The sequence below is a fragment of the Crocuta crocuta genome, unplaced genomic scaffold, assembly GCF_008692635.1.
Source record: "Crocuta crocuta isolate KB4526 unplaced genomic scaffold, BGI_CrCroc_1.0 scaffold127, whole genome shotgun sequence".
NCBI classification, from domain to species: Eukaryota; Metazoa; Chordata; class Mammalia; order Carnivora; family Hyaenidae; genus Crocuta; species Crocuta crocuta.
The window spans coordinates 7,203,403-7,228,032 of NW_027532008.1; the positions used below are offsets into that span (position 1 = coordinate 7,203,403).

Sequence of the window (24,630 nt, forward strand, 5' to 3'; positions counted from 1 at the left end):
CTCTGCTTTGAGGAGCAGGGTGTGTGTGTTGTGGGTGGGGTGGGAGAGGAAGCTCCTCATGAGCTGCTCTCAGATCCCCAGGCGTCTGTCCCCTGGGTGGGTGTGAGTGAGCTCCAGCTCCGGGATGGAGGCAGGCTGCCAGGAAAGGGGAGGGCTCTTCCTGCCCACCATAAGCCATCAACACCACATCCTTCAATCTGTCTGGAAACACTCTAAGTTGGCCCCTGCTGCACCCCTACCTCTCTGCTCTGATCCCAAACTGCTGTGGTCACTGTCTCACTCCACCTATTCCAAAACCTCCCACACTGACCCCACCCCTGCTGCTACCCCACAGCCTGGCCCTGGGCCCCTGCTCCCCAGCCCCTGTGTCCCCAACCCTGCCTTTATGCTGTACTCTCTCACCCCACACCTTCCTATGTCCCTGATCTGACACTGGGGCCCCCGTAGCCTATGGGGGATGGTAACAGTGCATCAGGCACCCAAGAAACAATACCTCCTCCAGGCCCTTCTGGGGGGGGGGGTGAGTTGGGGTTGGCCTGATGTGCTGGGCAAGGCTGGGTGAGAAAGGGCTGCCCCCTCATCTGCTGCCCCTCTTGCTATGTATGTTTCAGGGTGGACAAGTCCTTCACCCCTCGCCGGAGTGTGTGGTGAGTACTGGGGGCTCTCAGGAGGGGCTGGGCTGCTTGCTTGGACCTTGGGAACATTCTCAAACCATCACCACCTCTTATAATGACAGACCAGACTCCGGCAACCCCTCAGCCACCCTCCCAGGTGATGGAGGGGGCAGACCCTTTTACCTGGTCTTCCCCTACCCATCTTCTCCTACAGTTCTTTCTAGAGCGCCAACTTGGAGTCAGGCAAATCAGGCTAAATCTCAGCTCTGCCCACTGTCTGGATGACCTTAGCGATTCACTAATCTCTCTGAACCTGAGCGTTCTCATCTGTGAAATGGGAACTAAAGTGCCTACTTAACAGAATGTAAAATTGTAAAAAAACAAACCAACCTAAAAAACAAAAAATCGGGCCTGGAATACTGAAGACCCTCACTGAAAGTGCTTCCTTTCTTCTCTTCTCTATTCCTTCCTCCTCTTGGCTCCTTGGAGGGGGGGTGCACTTAGCCTTTCACTGACCCCCCCCCAAGTCCTCTAGTCACACTCCATACATCGCCTTCAGAGCCCCTCCTACAGCCCATTGCCTAAGTCCAAGGCTGTCCTCTCTTCAGAGGAAGAGGGGGAGCTGTGTCTGCAGCTCCCCCAACACTGAGAGCAGCGGGTGGAGGTGCAGTCTCACCTCGGGATTCACAGCACCCCCGATGCCCAGCAGGCGGGTGCCTCCCGGCTTGCCTGGCACCAGCATCACATGGGCCCAGCTGGCTGCTCTCGCTGCGACTTCAACTCCAGCGGGAAAGCTCATGCTTCCTGCCCCTGCTGGGGACTTCCTGGGGTCCCCAGGCCCTGCAATGCCCCCCAGCTGCTAGGCGACTCCTCTCTGGCACCACTGCGCCACCTGCTGCCAGACCCCCCCCACCCCCAGGAAGCCACATATGGGGTGGGAGGAGGCACACAGGTGCCCAGGCTGAGCTCCAGAGCCTGCCCTTTTGTTTTCCTTTGATGCTCTCTGTGCCACCTAGGTCCAGCTACTCCCCGTCTCTGGGCTTGATCTCCTGCTGGTGGGTCCAGTTAATTTGAGTCTCTACTAGTGCAAGACCATATGCTAAGCCCAGAGCAGGAATAGGGTGAGGGAAGATGCAGATAAAGGTGAGGAAGATGCCATCCTTTTTTTCAAGAACTTCATTAATGTCCTAGCAACTGGGGCACCTGCATGGCTCAGTCAGTTAAGTGTTTGACTCTTGATTTTGACTCAGCTCATGATCTCACAGTTCATGGGTTTGAGCTCTGTGATGGGCTCTGTGCTGACAGCATGGAGCCTGCTTGGGGATTCTCCCTCTCTCTGCCTTTCTCTCTCTCTCAAAATAAATAAATAAACATTTAAAAAAATCTTAACAACTGCCACTTGTTAAGCACCTGCTGTGTACCAGGTACTGTTAGCTTCTTGCACTGTATCATCTCACATAATCTTTACCACATCCTTGAATTAGGGACTATAACCTCTAGTTACAGACGAGAACAGTAATGCCCAGAGGAGGGAAGTGACTTGCCCAAGGTCACACAGCTATTCAGGGACAGAGCTGGAATTTGAATCTTAACCTTCCAGACTGATTGCACAGCCCAGAGTCTCATGCACTCTGTCCCAGGGCCTCCGGACCACAGGGTGGGCCTAAGCACTTGAGGGAAGACTTGAAGATGGAAGAGTGATTTAGAAAACCCTCACTAGGGAGCCCTGAAGGAAGCGTCAGAGATGAGGGCCCAGGACTGAGAGTAACTGACCAGCTGTGTGACTTTTGGCAAATCCTTTTCTCTCTCTGGGCCACAGTTGACACAACTCTAAAGTAAGATTTTGGAATCACCAGGATTTTCCCATTACCCACAATGCCTTGCCCCACACCCTGTCCCTGGAGATGCTGTCCAAGGTGCTAACCCCTGAGGTCCTCTCTCCTAAGCCAATTGCTTAGCTGCTAGCCTGTGCCTGCCATATAGTTATTGCTCTGTTAATGGGGGTCATTTTGGTTATTAATTATGATTTCCTGGTCTGTGATTCAAGGCCTTTATCCACTTCCCCTTTCCAGTCTGGAACTCACATCTTTCGTGACCTACATTTCTTTTAAAAATTTTTTTTAAATTTATTCATTTTTGAGAGAGAGAGAGAGAGAGAGGCAGAGAGAGGCAGGCAGAGAAAGAGGGAGACACAGAATCTGAAGCAGGCTCCAGGCTCCGAGCTGTCATCGCAGAGACCCACGTGGGGCTGGAACTCACAAACCACAAGATCATGACCTGAGCCGAAGTTGGACGCTTAACCACCTGAGCCATCCAAGGTGCCCCTTTCGTGACCTGAATTTCTGATCAATGGGGAAACGTCCCCTGAGAATATCACCTCCATACCTTTGCTCACATTTTCCCATCCCCTTGGCATGTCCTGCCCTTCCATTTCCACAAGCCCTCGCCATACCTCCAGCCTACCTTTATCACTGTTTGTTAAGTGTTTTCTTTCCTGACCCCCACTCCCCATGTTTCCCTCCCTAGAATCCCGCCCTCTGCTCATCATGCTTCACATTAGTCTCATTTCTGGGATAGTGGAAAGAGCATGGCCTTCAGAGCCTGACAGGTGTGGACTTGAATCAGCCTCTGCCGCACGTTAGTGGTGTGACTTTGGGCAGGTTGTGTCCCCTCTGAGCCACCTGATGCTCAATACATGTTGAGTTTGGATCTCTCAGTCCAGGTGAATGTGTCCACATAACACGGTGGCACAAGGCAGGCTCTGAGATCCTTGAGAACAGGGGTTCCCTGGGTTACTTTTGACATAGGCTCGCTTTTTAGTGTGAATTACCAAAAAGCTGAGCTGTATTCTTCCGATCTCTCTGTCCTCCACACAGTCTTACACAGCTTCCTGAACCCAGTAAATGCTTAATAAATGTTTGTGGAGTTGAATTAAATGTGGCCAGAGAGTGGAACAGTTGAAACGTTGTCAGATAGGCTGTGAGAGCTTCCTGGAGGAGATGTGGTTTCCTCTGCCCTCTTTTAAAAAAGGCATCTGGCTGGCTCAGTTGGTGGAGCATGAGGCTCTTAATCTTGGGGTTGTGAGTTCGAGCCCCATGTTGGGTGTAAAGAATACTTAAAAATTTTTTTAAAAATTTTTAAGTGTTCAAAAAGAATTAAGAAGCTGGGGCTTAAATCGAGGAGCAGTTAGGCCTGGTATAAGCCAGATGTGATCATGGCTGGATTCCCCTACCCCCTGCCCCTCATCAGCAGGTTACCTGCAGTGAGGAAGTTCAGAACAAGTGTGAAAAAAGAATGGGGCCCAGCGGGAGGATTAGGAGCCAGTGGGACAGTGGGTGACTCTGGTTCTGCAAACCTAATGGGAATTGGACATTTAAGGAGGATTCAGGTGGTGAGGGGAGGAAGGAGATGGAGTGATGTTGGGGTGGGGGAGTGGCCAGGTAGAGTTGTGCAGGGGAGGGGCTCTGGAAACGCCCTGGGAAGAGGACCTTAAAGCTAGGAGGAAGAGGCAGGACCCAGCAAGGATTAAGTGCCAGTGATGTGTCAGGCATTCCCCTCCCCCAGGCACTTGTTTATGGGGGTCTCAGTTGTGATGACATTCTTGGCCTTAGTGCCCCCATTTTGGAGGCCAAAATCAAGACTGAGAATTGGTGAGGGCTGGATTTGAGTCCAGCCATTTCTCCTGCCAAGGAAGGGACCTTGGCCAAATGAGGAAGCCACAGGAATGAAGGAAGCTCTGATTATGGGCTGAGCTGACCCCGAGCATCTCCAAAACAGAGGCCCCTGCCCAGCCCCATGTGTCCCACTGGGAGGGCCCATCTGGTCACCCAGATATCTCCAGGAAGTGCTACCATATGTGAAGCATTTCCTGAGTCTCAGGCGCTGGGCCGAGCCCTGCAAATGAATCACTTCATTCCATCCTATACCAGCCTTACAGAGTACAGACTATTCCCATCCATTCCCCATTGTACAAGTGAGGAAACTGAGGCCCAGAGAGGAGACGTGGCTGGCCCAGGGGCACACGGTGAGCAGTGAACCAAGACTGGTGGTGTGGTCAGCCTGAGCCCCTGAGCCCATGCCCTTAGCCCTTGCTTTCTTGGATGTCATGTGTGCTGAGTGCGGGGCTGCTGTGGGTGGCCCCTGTCCTCAGGTGGCTCCTCTCTGTAATCACTGAGCTGGAAGCCCAGGGGGCTTGTGTGCTGCTGCGGGAAGCACGAGGCTGGCCTCATTAGTGGCTCTGAAATGCCAGGCAGGCACAGCCTGCTGGGCCTCCTCATCTATTATGCATCTGGTGGGCAGGCCCCCGGCGGGCAGCTGGCAGACCACAGGACGGGGGCGGGGGGGGGACAGCAGCTGCTTCCTGAGCCCACACCTGCCACCATACCTCTGGCCAGGGACTCCCCCAAGGTGTGCCAAGGCAGCTCCTGCCTCACCCCCATGGCCCAGCTAGGGTGAGGGGGTCCCACTGCAGCCAGAGGCCAGGATACTGATCCCCAGCTCGTTAGCCTGCCTGTTCCCTCAGCCATCCTGAGGCAAGCTGGGACCTTGACTGAGCTGGGCCCACTTGGGGTGAGGTGGGCAGAGGTAGGTAGATTCTGAAACAGAATCTTAGGTGCACAGCTCCTGACTGCACAGATAGTGTGGTCGCTTATTTGTCATTCATTCATTTATTTGTTTGGCCACAAGTACCTTTTGAGCAACCACTATACACCAGAGACGTTTCTAGGGACTGCAGTGTTGGGGCACTTGGGTGGCTCAGTCGGTGAAGCGTCCGACTTCGGCTCAGGTCATGATCTCACGGTTCGTGGGTTCGAGCCCCGCGTCGGGCTCTGTGCTGACAGCTCAGAGCCTGGAGCCTGCTTTGGATTCTGTGTCTCTCTCTCTGACCCTCCCCTGCACACACACTGTCTCTCTCTCTTTCTCAGAAATAAAAAAACACTTTTAAAAAAACTTATAAGAGCGGGGGGGGGGGGGGACTAGAGTTTCAGCAGAAAATGAGACAGACCCAGTCCTGATCTTCAGAGAGCTTGGTGTGGCCAGTATTTCACCTCTCAGAGCCTCAGTTTCCTCACCCATAAAACAAGGACTAGAGGAGACAGTCTGTCGATAGATAAGAAGAGAACTGCAGTGGTTGTGCTGAATTTGAAAGACTTTATTTTTAAGTAATCTCAGCACCCAACACGAGCTCGAACTCACAACCCCGGGATCAAGAGTCACATGCTCTTCTGACTGAGCCAGCCAGGTGCCCCAGTTGTGCTGAGTTTTAAAGCAAGGGTTCGTGCTACCTAGATCTTACCGCGTGCAGGGCTGTGTTCCAAAGCACTCTCCATATTTTGATGGGTATCATCCTCATAATCACCCCATGAGGCAGCTACTGTTATTACCCCCAGTTTAGGGCTAAGGAAATCGAGACTCGAGGGGTTACAGAGCCTGTAAGTTCTCTTGGCAAGGCTGAGATTTGAATCTAAGTAGCCACATTCTAGTTTGCATATCAAACTGGATGTGCTGTAAGGCTGGAGGATGATGGAGGGAGTCACGGAAGGCCTTTCTGAGGTACCATCTGAACCAAAACCTGCACTATGAGAGGAGCTGGATGTGGGAAGAGTTAGCAGGGGGAAGGAGGCATTCTTGTCCAAGGGAACAGCAGGTGCGAAGGCCCTAAGGCAGGGACAAGCTTAGTGTGTCTTGGGAAAAGGGAAGAGGCCAGTATGGCTGGAGGGATGAGGGAAGATGAGATGGGGGTGCCTGGGCAGCTCAGTTCAGCCTCCGACTCTTGATTTCGGCTCAGGTCATGATCTCATGGTTTGTGAGTTCAAGCCCCCTGTAGGGCTCTGAGCTGACAGTGCAGAGCCTGCTTGGGATTCTTTCTCTCTCTCTCTGCCCCTCCCCTGCTCACACTCTCTCACTCTCTCTCAAAAGAAATTTTTTAAAAATCTTTTTAAAAAATGAGATCGGGGTGGGTTTGGAGAAAGAAGAGGAGCTAGGTTGAGCAGGGGCCTGTAGCCAAGGTAGGAGTTTGGATATAATTCAGTAACTGACATGCAGAATGACTGAGTCTCAGACTCCTGGCTTTGTAAAATCTTAGAATCAGAGAAGTTGGGCCTTCTGGAATCTTGGGAGATGGAAGAGACCTTTGAGATNGTTCATGACCCCTTTGAGCATTGGAATGAGGCTTTGGGGGTCTTCTGAGAAAAATGGACTTTTATTTTCAAGACCTCTTGAAGCCCACCGTCCCTAGTTGAGACCACCTTGACCTTCGAGCAGTTCCTTGACTAGCCCTCCCTTGCTCACTCCTAGTGATAGGAGGTTCACTACCCTCACAAGAGCCCATTCCATTGCTGGATATCAAAACTTCTTCCATACTTACAATCAGCTGCTTGAGCCTGGATGTAGCCTCTGAGGCCTCCCATTGTCCACAGCGGCCCGTTAGCAAGATAAGGGCAGTGGCCCCATCTCCCTAAGTCTGTTCTTTCTACACTCAACAGCTCCTTGTCCCAGCCCTTTCTCGTTTTCATCCTATATTCAGCTCAGCTCTTGAAGCCCTTTATCTTCCTATGGATCCAAGAGATGCCCCCTTCTGAGAAAGGTCGTTTCCTTGTGTGTTGGGGGAGGGGCAACTCCTGGGGGAGACATCAGACCAGAGAGACCCCCCTTCTTCCAAGAAAGAGCCCCTCTAGCTTAGGAGACAAGAAGACCCCCCACCAGATGGAGGTGTTCCTGGGCCTGCCACTGTTATTCCGTGTGATCTTAGGGAGCGAGTCCCCATCTCTGGCTAGTTTCCACATATGCCTACATTTGGCACAAGGAAGAGACAGAGGAGGTCCTGGAAGGCTCTTGCTGCTCTCAGGTTCTCAGTCTGGTTGGCCCTGCTTGCTTCTATATCCCAACCATATCAGACCCAGGGCCCTTGTAGGTGGTGCGTGGAATGATTTGGGTTCTGTTTTTAGGCACACCTGAGTTCAGAACCAACTTGGGTTTTTCTTGCTTGCTGTGCGGCCTTGCAGAAGGCAGTTTGCCTCTCTGAATCTCAGATGGTCCATAACAATGAGAACTGTATTGCTCACCCCATGGGAGTCTTAGAATGAAATAAGTCCAGGGTGTGTATTCAGTGGATGTTTTCCCTTTCCCTGGGCAGTTGCATTTTGAAGAGAAAACACTCATTAAACCAAAGAGAGACTCATTAAGATTCTAGTAGTAGAATTTTAGGCACTATTGAGGTGGTTTGGTTGAGAAGCAGTGGTTAAAAGGGGACCTTTCTACTATTCCCAAATCCCCTAAAGACTTTCCTCGGTTTAGGGTCTTCCCCAAGACAGTCATTCATTCAGTCAGCAAATTAATTCAACAAATATTTAGTGTGGGGATGCCCTCTGAGGGTCAACCAAACACTGGGGACGTGGCATTGGAGATGATAGACAAGGCCACGCCCCTTGTGGGGTTCTCAGTCCAGAGCAGGAAATGAGAAAAGAGGTGGTTCTAATGGGTGTGATAAGCATCGGATGGGAAGATGGGGGGGAAGGGGTTTCTGAGAAGGACTCCTCCTCCACACCTGGGAATCAGGGGAAGCTTCCTGGAGGAGGTGACCCAGCAGCAACATGGAAGAGAAAGGCGTGTGCTGGACACAGGACAGAACTGGACCTGGCAGCTAAAGGTGGGAGGGGTAGCCATCAGGTCACATCCCTGCATGCCCCACCGGGACTCCCTGTGGGTGCTCCAGAGGGTCTGGGCCCCCGAGCCACAACTGGGCAGAGGCCTGCCAGGGCCACCATCACCCACTCTCTTCCCCGCTCCCGGAACTTCTCTGCCCTGTGCTGTCAGTCCAATGCTATGTACAGTGTAGGTGCACTTCTCTGGGTCTCATTTTTTGTTTTTCACCTGGAAGGTGAAGAAAACAAAAGCAGTTACTTCAAAGATTATCGTGGGGATCAAATGAGATATGTGTGCCAAGGTGGAAAACCATGGCGTGGCACAGAGCGATGCCTGCGATCATGGTCAGTGTCATGTTGTCCATATATGCTGGGCCCTGTCGGGGGGATGGGGGGGCAGAATTGTGCGGATTCTGCCCTCTGGAGCCTCACCAGCTGCCAGGAGGCGAGAGCCGCCTACACCTGAGCATGTTCCCCAGCCTCGGGCACCAGCCTTGACACTGGCCCTAAGAACGCTGGCTTATGCCACCAGACAGACCTGTGCGGAGTCCCTGCTGGGTGACCTTGTACAGGGCCTCCCCTTGCTGACTGTGGTTTCTTCCTCTGTTACGGAGGTGGGGGAGGGTATTAGTAATCCCCACGTCATCAATGATGAGGAATGACAAGGCACTTTGAAGGGGCTGGCCAGTGTGGCCAGCTTCGAGCCACATGCTGCAGGAGGGATGAAACACCCCGGGTCCCTCCCAGGTGTCCTGGAGAAACATCACCCTTGCTCTCTGAGGCTCATTTTCCTCCCTATACGATGGGAAGACTGGCTACCAAACGTTCCGATGTGCTGGGCTTCTAGCAGAGACAGGTAGTCCCTAACCTTGACCTGGTCTGGCTGCTGTGTGATCTTGGACTAGAGATACCCCCTCTCTGAACCTCAGTTTCCTCACCTGTAAATAGGGACCATCCTCATCTCACAGGATGCTTTCAGGGTTTCCATTAGCCATTGGTCCATTCAACACATACTTACTGAATGCCTACCATATGCCAGGTGGTGTCTAAGAATTGGGGATCCAGGGCCAAATCAGATGGACGTGGTATCTGGCCTCGTGCAGGTTACCCTCCAGGGCAGGAGACAGACGCAAAATGAGCTAACAGACAAATTAGGTAATTTCACATGGGTGACGAGTAATGAGGGATGGGGCGGGTGGGAAGGGGTCCCCCTTTTCTAAGAGTATCATGGAGGGCCTCTTGAAGCTTAAGTGGGAAGGAGCTGGCCATGGGAAGGGTAGTCCAGACAGAGGGCAGAGTGAGTGTAAAGGTTTTGAGGCAGGAATAAGATTCTTTGCCCCACCCCGAATCTGGAACATTCCAGATCACCTCCTAGCAGCCGCTGGAAGGCAGCTGAGCGGGCAGGGGGGTTGGAGACCTACCTCCTCTCACGCGACAGGTCTGGGGGAGGGGTGGGCACTGTGGGCAGGCATGCAAGACCAGGCTTGGGCTGGGCCCCAAGTGAGCAGAAGGTCCTCTGAGCCGGCGGGGGTGGATGCCTGGTGCCCACCCGGCTGCCCTCCTGCCCAGAAGTATGCTGGGGTCTGTCACGGAGCCTCGGAGCCTCACTATGTTAGGAGGGGCTCAGGGCAGGGAACTTGTGCTTGCTTTCTCTCTCCTCCCAACCAACCTGGGTGTGGGCACTGGCCACAGAGTGCCTTGGCCTTTCCCACATCTGACTCATGCACAGGGCCAGAGTTTCTTTGAGATGACCCCCTCACATGCACACGCATGTGCACATAATTTCCATACTTATGCTCCTGGACTTGACTCCCATCTAGACAGCTTTGTCATGAACATATAGTTACATATGCACACAGTCACTCCCGGGGCAGAGCATAACTGGACGTCGACTGTGTGCCGGGCCCCCAAACAGATCCCGTCTTCACCTGAGGAAGTTTCTAGGAGAGATGGATAGTGATCCAGGTCGCACTGGGACATGTGCATCACTGACTGGTCAATCTGTGATGGCCTGACCCCCAGGTCAGGCTTCTGGGGAGGCTGGTCAGGGTGGGGGATAGCTAGACCCAGTGTGAGGCAGGGCTCCAGAAAGACTGGATAAGAGGGTGGTTTATGCGGTGTGATGGGCGAGGGGAGGGAGAGTGTAGCAGGGAGAGGGTGTGGGGTGTACAGAGGCTGGAGGTGGGACAGACATGCAGCGCCTCGTGGGCCACGTGCGGCCTGCATGCGGTGAGAAGCCACCGAGGGCTTTTAGGCAGGCGGATGACGCCATAGGTATGAACACGCTCACATACGAACCCCCGCACGGCCCAGACACGAATGCTTTCTCTCCCACCCACATTTCACGTTCCTGCCAGGCCTCCATCTACATCCTCCCCCACAGAGGCACACACCCTTTCGTGCCACCAGGCAGAGCTGCAGAAAACCCTGAGCTGGCTGCTAGTGCGAGTGTCACACATTTGCCCCGCCTGCTTGCCGATTGTGTGCGCCAGGGCCCTCTGGTACAGCCGGCATCAAACTTTGTTCTCTCCACGCGTGCACAGATGTGCGCATGGGCCCAGCACACATGCACATAACCCTCCCCTGCACGTGGAAGGTGGCTTCTAGCTCAAGGAGTACGTTGACATGCATTATCTCACTGAATTCCCCCGGCAGCCCTGCCGGAAAGCGTTAGCAACACCATTTTACAGCTGAGGAAACAGGTTCCAGAGAGGTGAAGTGACCGGCCTCAGGCCACACAGCTAGCGCCTGACCTAGGCAAGATTTGAACTCAGGTCCATCTCACTTCAAGAGGTGTTCACTGGCCTGTCCAAACTCAGGCACCTGTCTGTCGACGTGCTCATCCCTTTTCCAGGCTGTCACTGGAAATGTGGCAAGCGACCTTCAATGACAGATTCTTCCAGAAACAGGTTGGTCACCATGGAAAGTTATCTGGAGCCCCCAGGGCATGCCCACCTGCCCAGTGACCCCGCAGCCTCAGGGGGTGAGGTCAGTGGTGGGACTGGGCACCTGCCAGCCCAGGGCAGCTCAGGGCACGGAGCTGAAGCAGGGAGCAGAGCCCGCATTTGCATTTGCAAATGAGGCAGACAGCCCTGTCCCCATCGGGCTAACCCCAGCTGGCCTGGCTCCCAGGACATGACTGCTGAGGTCCCCGGGGGGATGGGGGGGGTACAGCCCTGTGCCCAGCTGCCTGGACTGCTTTTCTCCTGCTTTCTCTCCTCCCTGACCCTCAGAAAAGGCTGCCTAATGCTTAATGTAGGGGAAAGAGTGTGAGCTTCAGAATCAGCCAGAACTGGGGATACAGCCCAGCTCTGTCACTCGTGGCCAGGGGACTTTGGCCATGGGATTTACCTCCCTCCGAGTCAGTTTCTCCTCCTTGGACTAAGGAGTGAGGATCTCCTTCTTAAGATGATTGAGAAAGGTAAGAGTCAGGGACTCAGAGAGCTGACGTATAGTAAATGCTCAAATTTCCTTTAAAAAATCTTTTTTCCCCCCAATTACAAAAATAATAAGTGCTCATTGAAAAAAATCTAAACAGTGCAGAAAAATATATCCTGTAGAAGGCAGGAGTTCCCTGTGTTCCCGCTTCCCAGAGACAAACCCATGGGAACTTTTACATTTAATTTTTAATTTTTACAAGTGAGATTTATACTGTGCAACTTGCTTTTTTTATACTTCACAATGTGCCTCAAACTGCTTCTTCCATCAGGACGGAGGCCTCCTTTGTGATCACTGCATGGTACCCGATTGCTTACATGTGCCTTGATGCGTTTATCCAGCCTCCTTTTAATGGCCCGTTGAGGTGGCTTCCAGATGTTGGCTATTAAAAATGTTGCTGCAGTGAATGTCATTTGTTCATGTATTTTCGTGCATTTGCGTATAAAGGGAGTGGCTGGGCCAGAGACGATACACATTTTCGTCCATAGCAGGAGTGGCCGAAACATCTACAGAGAAGTGGTGGCAATCCGTGTGCCCCAGCGGACCTAGAAAAGCCCACTTCCTCAAAATGATGAGACTTTACCCCCCGCCTCTGCCCCTGACCGCAGAGATCCTAGAGCCACCAAGAGGCATACATTGCAAATGTGGGAGGTGCCTGGGAGGTCATCTAGCCCAGCTGTGTGCTGCTCTTCCTCCTGTCCCCACACCTTGGAATCTCCCCACTCCATCCCTGTAGGCTCCTCCTGCCTTGGCTCAGCACCTTACACGCTGGTTGTTTCACTCTCGGGCAGCTCCAGTCCACTTTCTCACAGTCTCTACCTAGGAGTCCTGCCTTAGTCCTCAGCAGCCCACAGGGGAAGGGAAGAAGGAAGAAAGGAGGAGAGAAGGGAAGGCCAGGAAATGCTCATGGTTAATGTTTACATACTCCGCATGTATGAACTTATTCAATCCTCATGACAAGCCTTGAAGGCAGGCACCGTTGTTATCCTCAGTGCACAGATAAGGATATTGAGGCTCAGAGAGGTTAAGCAACTTTCTCAAGGTCACACAGCTATTAAGCGGCCGAGCTAGGATACAAACTCAGGCAGTCCGGCTCCAGAGCCCACACCTATGGTGTTACACTGCCTCTCCCAGCAGGAGCCTGTAATTTATTGAACACTTACTGTATACTCAGCTCTGGGCTAGTCAGATTGTACATACAGCTTCTAAGTTATTCTATATGACAACCTTGCCAAGAAGGTATTACTGTTTTACTTTGGAGATGAGGGAACTGAGACTCGGAGAAGAGAAGCAGCTTGGAGGAGCTGAAGGCCCCCTCCACACACAGCCCCTGCCGGGCAGGGTAAGCCCTCCAGGCTCCGGTTCACGCGGTCCTCGGCAGACCCAGCTCGCAGTGTAGGGCCTCATCTCCCGGGTCATTCTCCCGGGGTGTCAGAGCTGCACTTCAGTGCCAGCCAGTCTGAGTCCCAGTTCCCCGTGGAATCTGCTTGGAGAGGTCGTGGTGACTGACTTCTGTCCACATGGTGATTCAGAGACAGAGCTAAGGCTTCTCCTTGTCACCTTGTTAGGAGATGGTGACCCTGTCCCTGTCTGAGGGGTTTTTCGCCTTGGCCTAGCAGGGACTTCTGCTCACCAGCTTGGCTTGGAGCCCATGAAGTGGCAAGCCCACCGGCTAGGGAGGGAGAGGGATGCATTAAACAAGACCTCAGCGCTGGAGGGTTCAGTGTGTGGGCGTTGAGGGCCAAGGAATGCGGAGAACAGCTGGAGAACAGTCGGGCGGGTGCCACTGGGCTTTGCTTTGAGGTGGGGGAGGCCTGGCTCACCCTGCTCAGATGCCCTTGCCCAGCGGCGCGCGGTCAGGCCCAGAGCAGGCAGCAGGCTGTGAATCCTGAATGAATGACTGGGTGTAGGAGTGAAGGGCAAGCGGGGGAGCGGGTGGATGACAGAGCGGAGTGTGTGAGCAGAGGAATGCACGGAGTTCAGGAAAGGGGGACGGACCTCCTGGGCTGCAGAGGCAGGAGGGGCGGTAAGGTTAACGAGGGAGGTGCGGTGTAGGTGGCACGGGCCCCAGCTCACAGGTGCTGGGCAGGGCCTTGCTCACAGCCTCTGGCTCGCGCTCTCCCTGGGCGCTGAGGGTGGCAGCCCGTGGCAGGGCCATCAGGGGCAGCCTGTGGGGCCAAGGTCGTGGAGCGGTGGGTTCAAGCTTCAGGTGCAAGTCCCCACCGCCATCGTGGCCTCAGGTTTCTTCCGGGTGGAACGGAGATAACGTTATCGTCTTAGGTTCTTTGTGAGGCTGTTAAGAGGATCTAGTGAAAGGGCGCTCTGTAAACTGTAAAGTACCAGGCTGGGTCAGCAGCTGTTGTTATTACCCAAGCAGGAAGAGACCGGGTGGCTGGGTCACCTCGGCGCGGCTCCTCCCCCTGCCCCGTGTGCTGGGAGGAGTCGTCCGGGGAGGCGGGGAAGGTCAGGTTCAGGCTACTGCCTGGCTCCAGCACCTGGGCAGGGGAGGCCCCGGCAGGCAGCAGGTGGATGGGAGGCCCAGTCCGTAGGTGCTGCGCCCCGGGTGGGGGCCGGTCCCATGACCTTCTCTCAGGGCTGCCAACCTGTTGTTTGCTCAGGAGGCCACCACCTGGCCCAGCTCCGGCATCCGGGTGCTCTGGCACTCTGCCGCATGGAGTGAGGGTGGGGACCCCACGTGCTACCTGCCTGCTCACCCCCTCTGCGCAGCCTGGAGCCTGGGGCCTGCCCCCGACTCCCGGGGTGTGGCTGAGGGACCCCCTGGCTCATCTTGCAACGTCGCTGAGCCCCTGCTTCCTTATTTCCGAAACAGCGACCGATCGGGGTTGTTGTGCGGATTGCGTGCCATCACAGCGCTTGGCTCCCCCCACCCCACACTCCCTCTTGAGTCCTGGTAGAGAGGTGGAAGGTGCCTGGGGAAAGGACAATCAGGAGTGGGCATGCCTGTGTCCCTCCCCTCCCTGTGGGCCTTGGGTGGAGGGGGCTAGGCTCCCTGGGCCTAGCTTCAGAAACTTGCTCACCAGGCTGTCCCTGGCCACCTTCCCTGGCACCTTGGCAAGGCAGGGGCAGGCGGGGGCGGGGGGCAGTGCCGGATGTCTGAACACTGGAGACAATGGGCCTCTGTGGCCCCCAGGGGAAGGGGCAGTTCCAGCGCAGCCTCTAGGCTCCGGTCTCAGGAGATATGAGTCCCCTCAGACACGATACCACAGATGGGAGACAGGCAGCCCCCGAGCCCCATCAGAGTGGCCTTTCTCAGGGGTGAGGGCCCACAGGAGCAGCCCTCTGCACCTGCTTCTCACCCTGAGGTCTGTACCCTCTGCTGTCCCCCACATGAGTCACCAGGCTGGTAGAAACAGCTGGTGTCGTGGAGACCACCAGACCCTGTCCTCTGGTGACCAGTGCCGGGCCGGTCTGGACCCCTCGGACCCCTCTCCTGGGCTGGCACCCCCTCCCCCCACAAGTCCTTCTTGGCCCTACGTTCCTTGGCTAGCTGAGCACCTGCTCTGCCCTCCCAACCACCCAAGTCTGGTTTCCCAACTTGGGTGTGTGCTGTCCGGCACCTGTCCGGCTCCCCTGCTCCCCGTCACAGGCTTCCTGCCTCGGTGGGCATGTGTTACCTGCTCCGGCCACCAGAGTTTCACCTGTTTTAAGTGAACTTTAAAGCATGAATAGTTCACCAGGCAGCCAAGAAGGAAAAGGGAGCCCCCAGCAGTGCCGAGGCTCAGAGCGTGAAACAGCGTGGCTTATTTGGAAAACTGCCTGCAGCCCAGCCCGGCTCACACAAGGCGACAGGGGCAGGGCAGGAAGGGGGCGTGTGTGGAGATGAGGCCAGGAGAAACAGCAGGGGCCACACCCAGGACCTCCATCCAGGGCAACTATTTTTGGGTGGCCAAAGAACCAAGTCATACCCACAGGACAGCCCAGCCACTGCTCTAGTGCCCTGAAAGGGTGGGGTGCCCAGGAGAGTGGCTAATATTGATAATAATAGCACACGCGGCTATAGTGCTTACTCTGTCTCCCAGCAGCCTTATGAGGGGGTATATTATCTCTCATTTTGCAGATGAAGGAAAAAGACAGGACCCTCCCACCAACTCTCCAGCTGGTTAACAGTGGGGGAGTGACCCAGGAAGGCATCTGGCCAGCTGTCCTCAGTCTTACCTTTCTCTCCCCACCGTGCCTGGATCTGACCTGTGGTGTGGAACCACCCTGAGATGCCCCCTACCCCAGTGTGGCATCTGGAGCCCTAGCCTAATGGAAAGCCTGGGTTCTGGTCCCCAGTCTACTTCTGCCTTCCTGGGTGACTTCAAGGTGGTGGTTTAACCTCTCTGAGCCTCAGTTTATCCTTCTGGGAATTGGGGATCCTCGAGACTGCCTTATCTCCCACTCCAGTTCCGGTGAGACTCCCAGGAGTGAGCAGATAAAGAGCGCTTTTGAAAAGCACAAAAAAGCTGTACTCACGACAATATGATTATTATTGTTACCTTGATGTGGAGATAAGGGATGGGAGGAGGCGCAGTGACAGTTGCCAAGAAACCCAGGAGCTGTCAGCAGTGGCTTCCGGCCTGGCCCATCCCACTCAGGGGGCACCGGGCCCCTCCCCCACCCCCTTGCTGCGCCCTTTCCCTGGGAGAGATGGGTGCTCTGAGAGGGTGGGGAGCTGGGGCCAGCTGGCTGGCAGCCACACAGCTCCAGGGCCTGAAGGTGACCCTGGAATGTGCCTGGCCCAGATGCCAGGTTGGCTCAGGCTTTCTGTGTGACCTTGGGCAAGGTACCTCCTCTGGCTGCCACCCTTTTCTGTGTCCAGGTGTTCTGTACCTGTCAGCAAGTGTCCAGGCCAGACAGGAAAGGATTAGAGCTGGACCTGGAAGATGCTTGGTGGTGGCTGCAGGAGCGGGGGAGGGCTGCCATGGGGAGGCCACTGGGGGCCAAGGCTAGGTGACAGGGCTGAGGTCCTGGGTTGAGAGCAGCTGTGATGTGTGTAGGAGAAGAACCTGGAGCTGGAGTAAACCTCTGTTCTGCCCTTTCCCTGCTGTGACGGTGGACTTGTCACTTAACCTCTCTGAACCTCAGTTTTCTTGTCTGGAAAAAAAGTGGATAATATCCAGCCTCACAAAGCTGCTGTGGCGATCGGATGAGACACTAGACTGTAGAGTGCTAGGCAGCTATGACTTTGGTCATGGCAGGGGGAAAGGAAAAGGGCCAGATCCCCGAGTCCCAGCATGCTCCAGGTACCTCCCAGCGGCTGCGTGTGCAGAGAGAATGCAAAGCATGTTTTAAAAATATTTTTTATTTTTAAGTAATCTCCACACCCAAAATGGGGCTCGAACTCACAACCTGGAGATCATGAGTTACATGGGCCACCGACTGAGCCAGCCAGGTGCCCCAGAGTGCCAAGCATTTTAAGCTGAGCCAGACCATTGGGTCAGGTAGGTTTTCAGAGAAGCAGAGAGGGGCAGATCCATGTGAACAGAGTGGTGGAGACCAGAAGGAAGGTTCAAGTTCAGGAGAGGGAGGAAAGTGGCCAAGTTGGGGGAGGTCCAGGGAAGGCAGAGGCAGAAGGGGAATGGAGGGTGGCTAGAAAGATGGGGATGAGATGCGTGTGAGGTGAGGGAGGCTGAGAGGGGTGGGGAGGCCTGGGGAGGGAGGGAGGGAGGTGACAGGCTAAATTTATTCATCCCTTCCAGATTATTTATTGAGCAACTAGTATCTACTCATAGTCAGTATAGTGTAGCATTAGGGGACAGCACCTAGACCTGGATGGCTGAGGGTTCAAATTCTCTGTATTTCACTTAGTGTCAGCGTGACCTTGGACAAGTTGCTGGACCTCTCTGTGTCTTAGTGCCCTCCTTTGAAAGAAGGGTGTTCAGTGAGTGAATCCAAGCAAAGCAGTTAGAACAGAGCCTGCCCGGGGCATGTCCGGTATCAATCAGCCTTGGCTGTCCTTGCTGTTGCTGTTTTCATTACCTCTCGTATGGCACCTGCGAGGTCTCCCTGTGCTATGAAGTTCAGATCTTGGGCTCCAGAGTGACAAACCTGGATTCCAGTGCTTGCTCTGCCTCAATCACTGTGTGACCTGGGGCAAGTTAACATACCTTTCTGAGCTCAGTTCCCTTGTGTTTAAAAAGCAGGCAGTTTTGGGGGCGCCTGGTGGCTCAGTCGGTGAAGTGTCTGACTCCAGCTCAGGTCATGATCTCACAGTTCATGGGTTCAAGCCCTGCGTCAGGCTCTGTGCTGAGAGCTCAGAGCCTGGAGCCTGCTTTGGGTTCTGTGTCTCCCTCTCTCTCTCTGTCCCTCCCCGGCTCGTGCTCTGTCTCTCTCTCTGCCTCTCTCTCTCTCTCTCTCTCTCAAGAATAAATAAATGTTAAAAAAATAAAAAATAAATAAAGCAGGCGGTTTATGAGCACCTGCCTCACTGGGTTGCTGGGGTGATTAAGTGAAATCATACAAGGCACAGGTNTGTGCTCTGTCTCTCTCTCTGCCTCTCTCTCTCTCTCTCTCTCAAGAATAAATAAATGTTAAAAAAATAAAAAATAAATAAAGCAGGCGGTTTATGAGCACCTGCCTCACTGGGTTGCTGGGGTGATTAAGTGAAATCATACAAGGCACAGGTAGGCTGTGACTTTTGTTATTACTGTCATGCTCTTCCCTCGGGGCTGGGATGGATGGGGGCAGGCAGGGCCCGGAGCCTCCAATTCCTGCTCTGTCCCCATTGTGGAGCCCCTCCCTTCCCCTGCCCTTTAGGGCCTCAGCACTGACCGTATAGGTGGAGGAGTTGCCTGGCGGGGGTTGGGGTGCTGGGTACTGCCTGTGAGGGGCCTACTCTATCCAGCCAGGAACTAGGGAGTTGAGGGCCTTATGGCAGGGTCCCCGATGGAAGCCAGACCGCCCCCTTGTCTTGAGACCTGCCTCGTCCTGCGCCCTGTGCAAGACGGGTACATGGCCACGGGGAAGCTCGGACTGAGAGGATTCTGGAAGGGGAGCGTGTCAGGGAGCTGTTGCCAGACCGACCTGCTGTGGCCACTGAGCCTGGGGGCCTGAGAGGGGCAGGCAGAACACCACCCATATAGCTCGATCATAGGTGACACCCTCTCTGGGCAGCCGGGGCCACACCAGCACTACTGTCCCTATGTCCCCACCACGAAGAGGACCCAGCACTTCCTGGTCCCTGGGCAGCCTCTGCTTTCCACCCCGCTGGCACTGGCCTTACTCAGTCAAGGGCGTGGGCTTTAAATTCTGGCTCTGTCACCCACTTGCTAGATGAAGTGGCTTCATCTCTCTGACTGTCAGTTTCTCCATCTATAAAAATAGGGATAAATGACGCCAATCTGCCAGCACTGTCGTGAGGGTATAAAATGCTTGATATAGTTCTAGGCACACGACCCAGGTCTTGACAAAGAGTCCCCCCAGTAACCTCGGTGGAATTTGCCTGGACCATTTCTGTGGGCCCCTCTCTACTCCCCCAGCTCCAGTCTCTTCCCAGGTCAGCATACCTGGCAAACTACAGGGACCTAAGTACAGGTGATTCCCTAGCTCACACACCTCCAGTGGCTCCCTACTGCCAACCTTCATTCAGTCACTGATTCTTTGAATCATTTATCCATTCAACAAATACCTAAAGAGACCTAACTGGGGGAGCCAGAGTTTACCATGAATGAATGAATGCCAAAGAATTCATTGAGTAAATGCCACTAGCTACCCAGGCTCTATGATGAAATTTTTTGGAAGCAGAGGCTAGGAGGGGTGTGTCACTGACTCAAGGTCACACAATAGGTAAGTGCTTGGGAATATGTTCTTCATAGTGAGGCCATGGCTTGAAATGCCACTGCCACCATATCTCGTTTTCTGGGTCAAGTGCACTGCTTAGTGTAGGCCCCACTTTTAAGACGCCAGCAGCCCGAGAGGCGGAGAGGCATCTGGTGCCTGCAGCCGGGCTGTGGAGGCGGATGGCTCCTCTCGGCTGCCTCTTCTAACCAGAGAGGCTGGGCTGAGGGGAGTGCGAAGGGGCGCTCAGGGGGTCCTTGGGGTCTCCTCCCTGGGCCAGTTTCCTGCATGCCCTCCACCTTTCAGGGCGTGGCAGTCCAGACTGCCTGACTCAAGCCCGCTGCTGTGGGCCGAGGAGGATCCTTTGGCAGCCTGAATGACTCACCCTCTCAGGACCAGCCTCAGTTGATGGGACCGGGGTGGGGTTGCAGCCACGTCAGGGTGGCCCTGGGCAGCAGGCAGAAGCCAGGCCTGCTCGCCCAGCCCTGAGCTCCCTGGGTCCCAGGAGCCACTGGGCACTTCCTCTCCCTGACCCCAGAAGTGGCCTCCTCCGCAGCTTTCTAGGGTGACAGGAGCTGACTTCGCCTTCTTCAGACCTGCTTCCTTTCTTCCGGGAGGGGTGTGGGTGTGGGCAAAGAGGCTGGGCTTGGAGTCAGGCCTCACTCCGAGGCTGGCTCTGCCCCTGACCAGCTGTATGACCTCTGCATGCCTTTGGGTCCTCCTCTGTTAAATGAGAATACCAGTGTGGTGAGGAGTCTGTGCCCTCAGGCCTGGAAAGAGGCGCTTGGCGCAGGGGCTGGCACATAGTAGGTACAGTGGGTGTCGCTGTTACTATTGTCATTAAGAGTAGCAGTCGCCAGGAGCTCCTGGGTGGCTCAGTCCCTTAAGTGTCCGACTTCGGCTCAGGTCATGATCTCACAGTTCATGGGTTCAAGTCCCGCATCAGGCTCTGCGCTGACAGCTCAGAGCCTGGAGCCTGCTTCAGATTCTGTGTCTTCTTCTCTTCCTCTCCCCACTCATGCTTGTCTCTCTCTCAAAAATAATAACACATTAAAAAATTAAAAAAAAAAAAAAAGAATAGAAGGAGCCCAAGTGTCCACTCAGCCCTAAGGCTGTCTCTCTCTGAAGGCTCAGGAAGGGGTCTCTAGTGACCTCCCTGCTTAGTACAGGGGTCAGGATTCAGCCCTTTATAGCAACCCTCAGTGCGCCTGCCTCAGTTTACCCATCTTCAGAATGGGCTGTGGACATCCTCTTGACAGGAGTATGCGTTGGGCAGGCCTAAGGAAGACCTTGGAGAGAGCCCCGTCCACATCTCTGATCTCTGGGGACGGAGAGCCTGTTTGGCAACCCTGCTCCAGAAGCCCCTCCTCTCCCTCCTCCTGGGGAGCCCATGACTGCCACGAAACCCGTCCCCCAAGTCTGGGAGCGATTCTTCCTCTCACAGGTCACAAACCTCCCAGCCTGGAGCTCTCCTTGACCACAGACCCCTTCTTTCTTCCAGGAGGAGTGATGGGCAGAACCAGCGCTTCCCTCAGGCACTAGACCTGCCACGAGTGGACTTCGTCCCCTCCCACGCTGCTTCACTCCACCCCAAGGTAAGTGCTACGCCCCCCCACGCCCTCACCCCCCACTCCCCCCACCCCCCGCGGGCCTGGGCTGGAGACCCTGGGGCTGACAGACAATGAAGAGTGACTACCGGACAGCGGACAGCAGTAAAATGTTCAGGCAGATGCTGCTTGAGGCTGAGCTCCCCGAGGGGACACCGCGGCTCACCCTTGAGCGCGCTGCACCGCAGTCTATAGCCCTGCTGGGGAGGGGGCAGGACGGCTGAGAACTAAGTGGTCAAACCAGCTGTTCTTCATCACCTTTATCATCAGCCTCCCCATCAGCTTCCCTGTCTGTAAGCCCAGAATAACGATAGCCTCATTCAATGAAAAAGTGCCCATAAAACATGCCACGCATGATGTCTGGCACAGGGAAAGGCCCCTGTGAGTGAGATTGTCAACAACAAACGTGTTTGCCCCCAGCACTTGATTTGTGTCCGACTTTGTGCTGGGCGCTGAGGGGCTAGAAATCAGTGGACACAGACCCTGCCCTCAGGGAACCATCGTCCAGGTAAGAGATAAGTAACTGAACAACTTACGGAGAACACCAGTAACAACCACTAGCATTTACTGAGAGTTACCATGTGCCAGAGGGGTACCTAATGGTTTATAGGCAGTATTTCATTTCATCCTCAAACTGGACGTGCTATGTGATAGCTGCTACTATTGGTCTCGTTTCGTGGATGAGGAAAATCAAGGCTCAGAGAAGTTAAGTTACTTGCTCAAAGACACACAGGTAGGGTATGATGGGGCTGGGACCAGAACTCGGGCTGTGTGACCAGAGTGCCTGGCCTCGTGGCCTCCCTGATGCAGAAGGAAATGAGCCCTGGCTTTTGTAGTATCCTTGATGGTTTCTAAAGCATGTCCACAGATATCATCATGCCTCTTGGTCATCACCTCAACCCTTGGAGGGCGGGCATTCTCCAGATGAGGAGCCAGATGCTCAGAGAGGTTTTCCCAAGGTCACACAGCCAGGAAATAGCAAGCACGGGGCCTGCCAAGCTCTTCTCCCCCACGCTGGCCTGGAATAAGGGCCATGTACCTTTCCTCAGCCAGGAAGGCAGATGGCCAGGGACTGGAATCCTTGTGGGGTTCCATCGCCTCCAAGGGGGTTCCTGGGGCAACATCAGGGGGCTCCAGAGAGCATCTCCTGCTCCCTGTGCCTGGGCAAAAGCCCAAGATGGAGCCATGTGGATCCTGGGACTTTGCAGGAAGGGAGCAACTCAACGGCACTGGGTTCATGAGTAAGGCCCCCTAGTCTCTCTCTCCCTAAGCATTTAGGAAGAGGCCTTGATTCTCACCAAGGGCTGTGTGCCCTTAGACCATAGCTTCCCCTCTCTGGGCCTCAGTTTATCTATCAGGAAAATGAGGGTTGGAACAACCCATCGCCCTGAGTCTTGCCTGCTCAGGCAGCCTGGGGCTGGCTTTCGTGGATTAGCTCTGAGCCACCTCCCCTCAGGCTTCCTGGCCTCCACCCAGCTGGCCAGAAGCCTCCATTTGTGCCAACGCAGCCCAGACAGCGGGCTCCAAACCTCTCCCATCCTGACAGCCCACCCCTACTTCAGAATCAAGACCCCCTCTGTGGGGGGGTGGAGAAACTGGATGCAGAGAGAGTGAGGGATCCCCCTGAATGCCCAGCAAAGTGGTGGTGTAGCCAAGGGGACTCTTCATGCCCCTCCTTCGGCACCCCTAAGTCTGCAAACACTCATCACGTTGATGGAGCCAGTCTGAGGGGCAAGTGACCCCCCTGTGCCAAGGGTAAGTCCCTGCCCCTCCCTGACCCTCAGATTCCTCATCTGTAAAACAGACATGACAGCTCCTTCTCTACTCACCTTGTCAGCGTGCAGCTGGGTGATGACCGTGAAAGTAACTTTGGAAAGTGGGAATCAGGCAGCTGAACTGCACCAGCAATGTCACATTCCCAGGGCAGGACAGAACACCCAGAAGGGACACTCCCCTCTCACTGGAAACCCACATTTGTACACACACGCTGAGCTCTTCAGGGCCTTCCTGCCTGCCGCCTCCTCCCACCCCCCGCCCAGGGTTTCTCCACTCAGGAGTTCAGAAATCTGCACCCACATTCGCGCCCGGTCTACCCACCCCTGTGTCTGTGGACAAATTCACGTGTCTGCAAACGTATTCAGAGACTTGCACATGTACACATGCACATGTATACAGATACACATGTACAAACACAAGTACAGACATCCGTGACGTCCATGCACACACTGCCACATCTGGTCTGAGAGTCACACTCACACACACACACACACACACACACAGCTGCATGCGCACTGTGTACGTTCTCCACTCCTCCGGTCACACGGACATCTCCAGTGATATGAGCAAGTCTCACCTCCTCCCAGCGTGGGAATGGATGCTTCTCTGGCTGCATTTCGATGGGTGCCCGGAAGCGCTCAGGCCTGGAAGTGCCTGTGTAAATCAATATTTGCTGCTGTTAATTATTAAAAACAAAGCCACACCGTGTCTGGAACACACATCTCCAGAGTTCCCGCCGGCTCCCGGGGCTCCAGCCTGACCCAGGGACAGGTCTGGAGGAGAGAAAGGTCCCGTGCCTTCCTTCCAGAAGCTCTTGCCTGGAGATGGAGGCTGGTGGGCATCTGCTGGCAGCCCTGCAGGAGGCTGGAGAGAGATTGTGCACTGAGCTGGGGGGCAGCCTTGCCCCTGCAGGGTCCAAAGCAGCACATGTTGACTTGGCCACAGCTCAGGAAGCAATTGCTGCTTTCCCGGTATGTGTGGGGAAGGGGTGCCGAGGCCCTGGCCCCCCACTGTACAGTGGCAGACACAATGCAGGGTCCGCTGGAAGGGCCTGCAGAGGTGGGAACTCTGAGCACCTTCTAGTTTACAGATGGGGAGACTGAAGCCTACAGAGGTGACAGGGACTCACTCAAGTCCACTCAGCAAGTTGTGGCAAGGCCCGAGCTGGAACCCTCATGTCCTGAAGTGCATGCTGTACCACGGGGGGGCTGGGGGGGAGGGAGTGGCAGTCCCTGTTCCCTCCCTCCCCTAGGATCAGGGGCTATTAGGGTCCTGTGTGGGCATGGGAACCGGGGAAGGAAGGAAACAGGCCAGCCACTGTCAGGTATTAGGGGGTGAGGGGAGATGAAGAGGGAGGGGACAGCAGCCCCAGCCCTTTCCCTGGATTCCCAGTTCTGCCCTTCCCTAGCTCTGTGAACCTGGACATATTTCACCTCTTGGAACCAGTCTTCCATTCCGTAAAATGGGGATGATACTCGTACCTCCCGGATTGTGGGGAGAGGTCATCCTCGCTAAGAGTCCAACATTAGGTAGGTGCTCAAGGAAAGTCTTCTGTCTATGAAGTAACCCTGTCTCTTCTTCCTGCCCGGCTTCACAGCCATCCCCCGTCCTTGAGGCCCTGAGGCAGGGCACCCAGAGTGTGGGAAGACAAAGAAGGCGGGGAAGGGGCGCACCGAGCAGACCCTCGGGTCTCCTTAGGGCCCCACGCGCCAAAAGCTTACAGCGCGCCGGCGAGAGCGCGCAGGCGCAATGTCCGAGGACCGCGGGCCACGC

At 54.9% G+C, this 24,630-nt stretch overlaps 1 protein-coding gene across 1 annotated transcript in view; it reads left to right on the forward strand.

Annotated features, from left to right (window-relative positions):
* Positions 1 to 611: 611 nt before the first annotated feature.
* The window catches only part of RAP1GAP (RAP1 GTPase activating protein), a 47,699-nt gene continuing 23,680 nt past the window's right edge, over positions 612 to 24,630 (forward strand). Inside the window, 2 exon segments of the mRNA XM_077775508.1 lie at positions 612 to 647; positions 20,976 to 21,069. The gene's annotated coding sequence lies outside the window, so the exon portion shown is untranslated.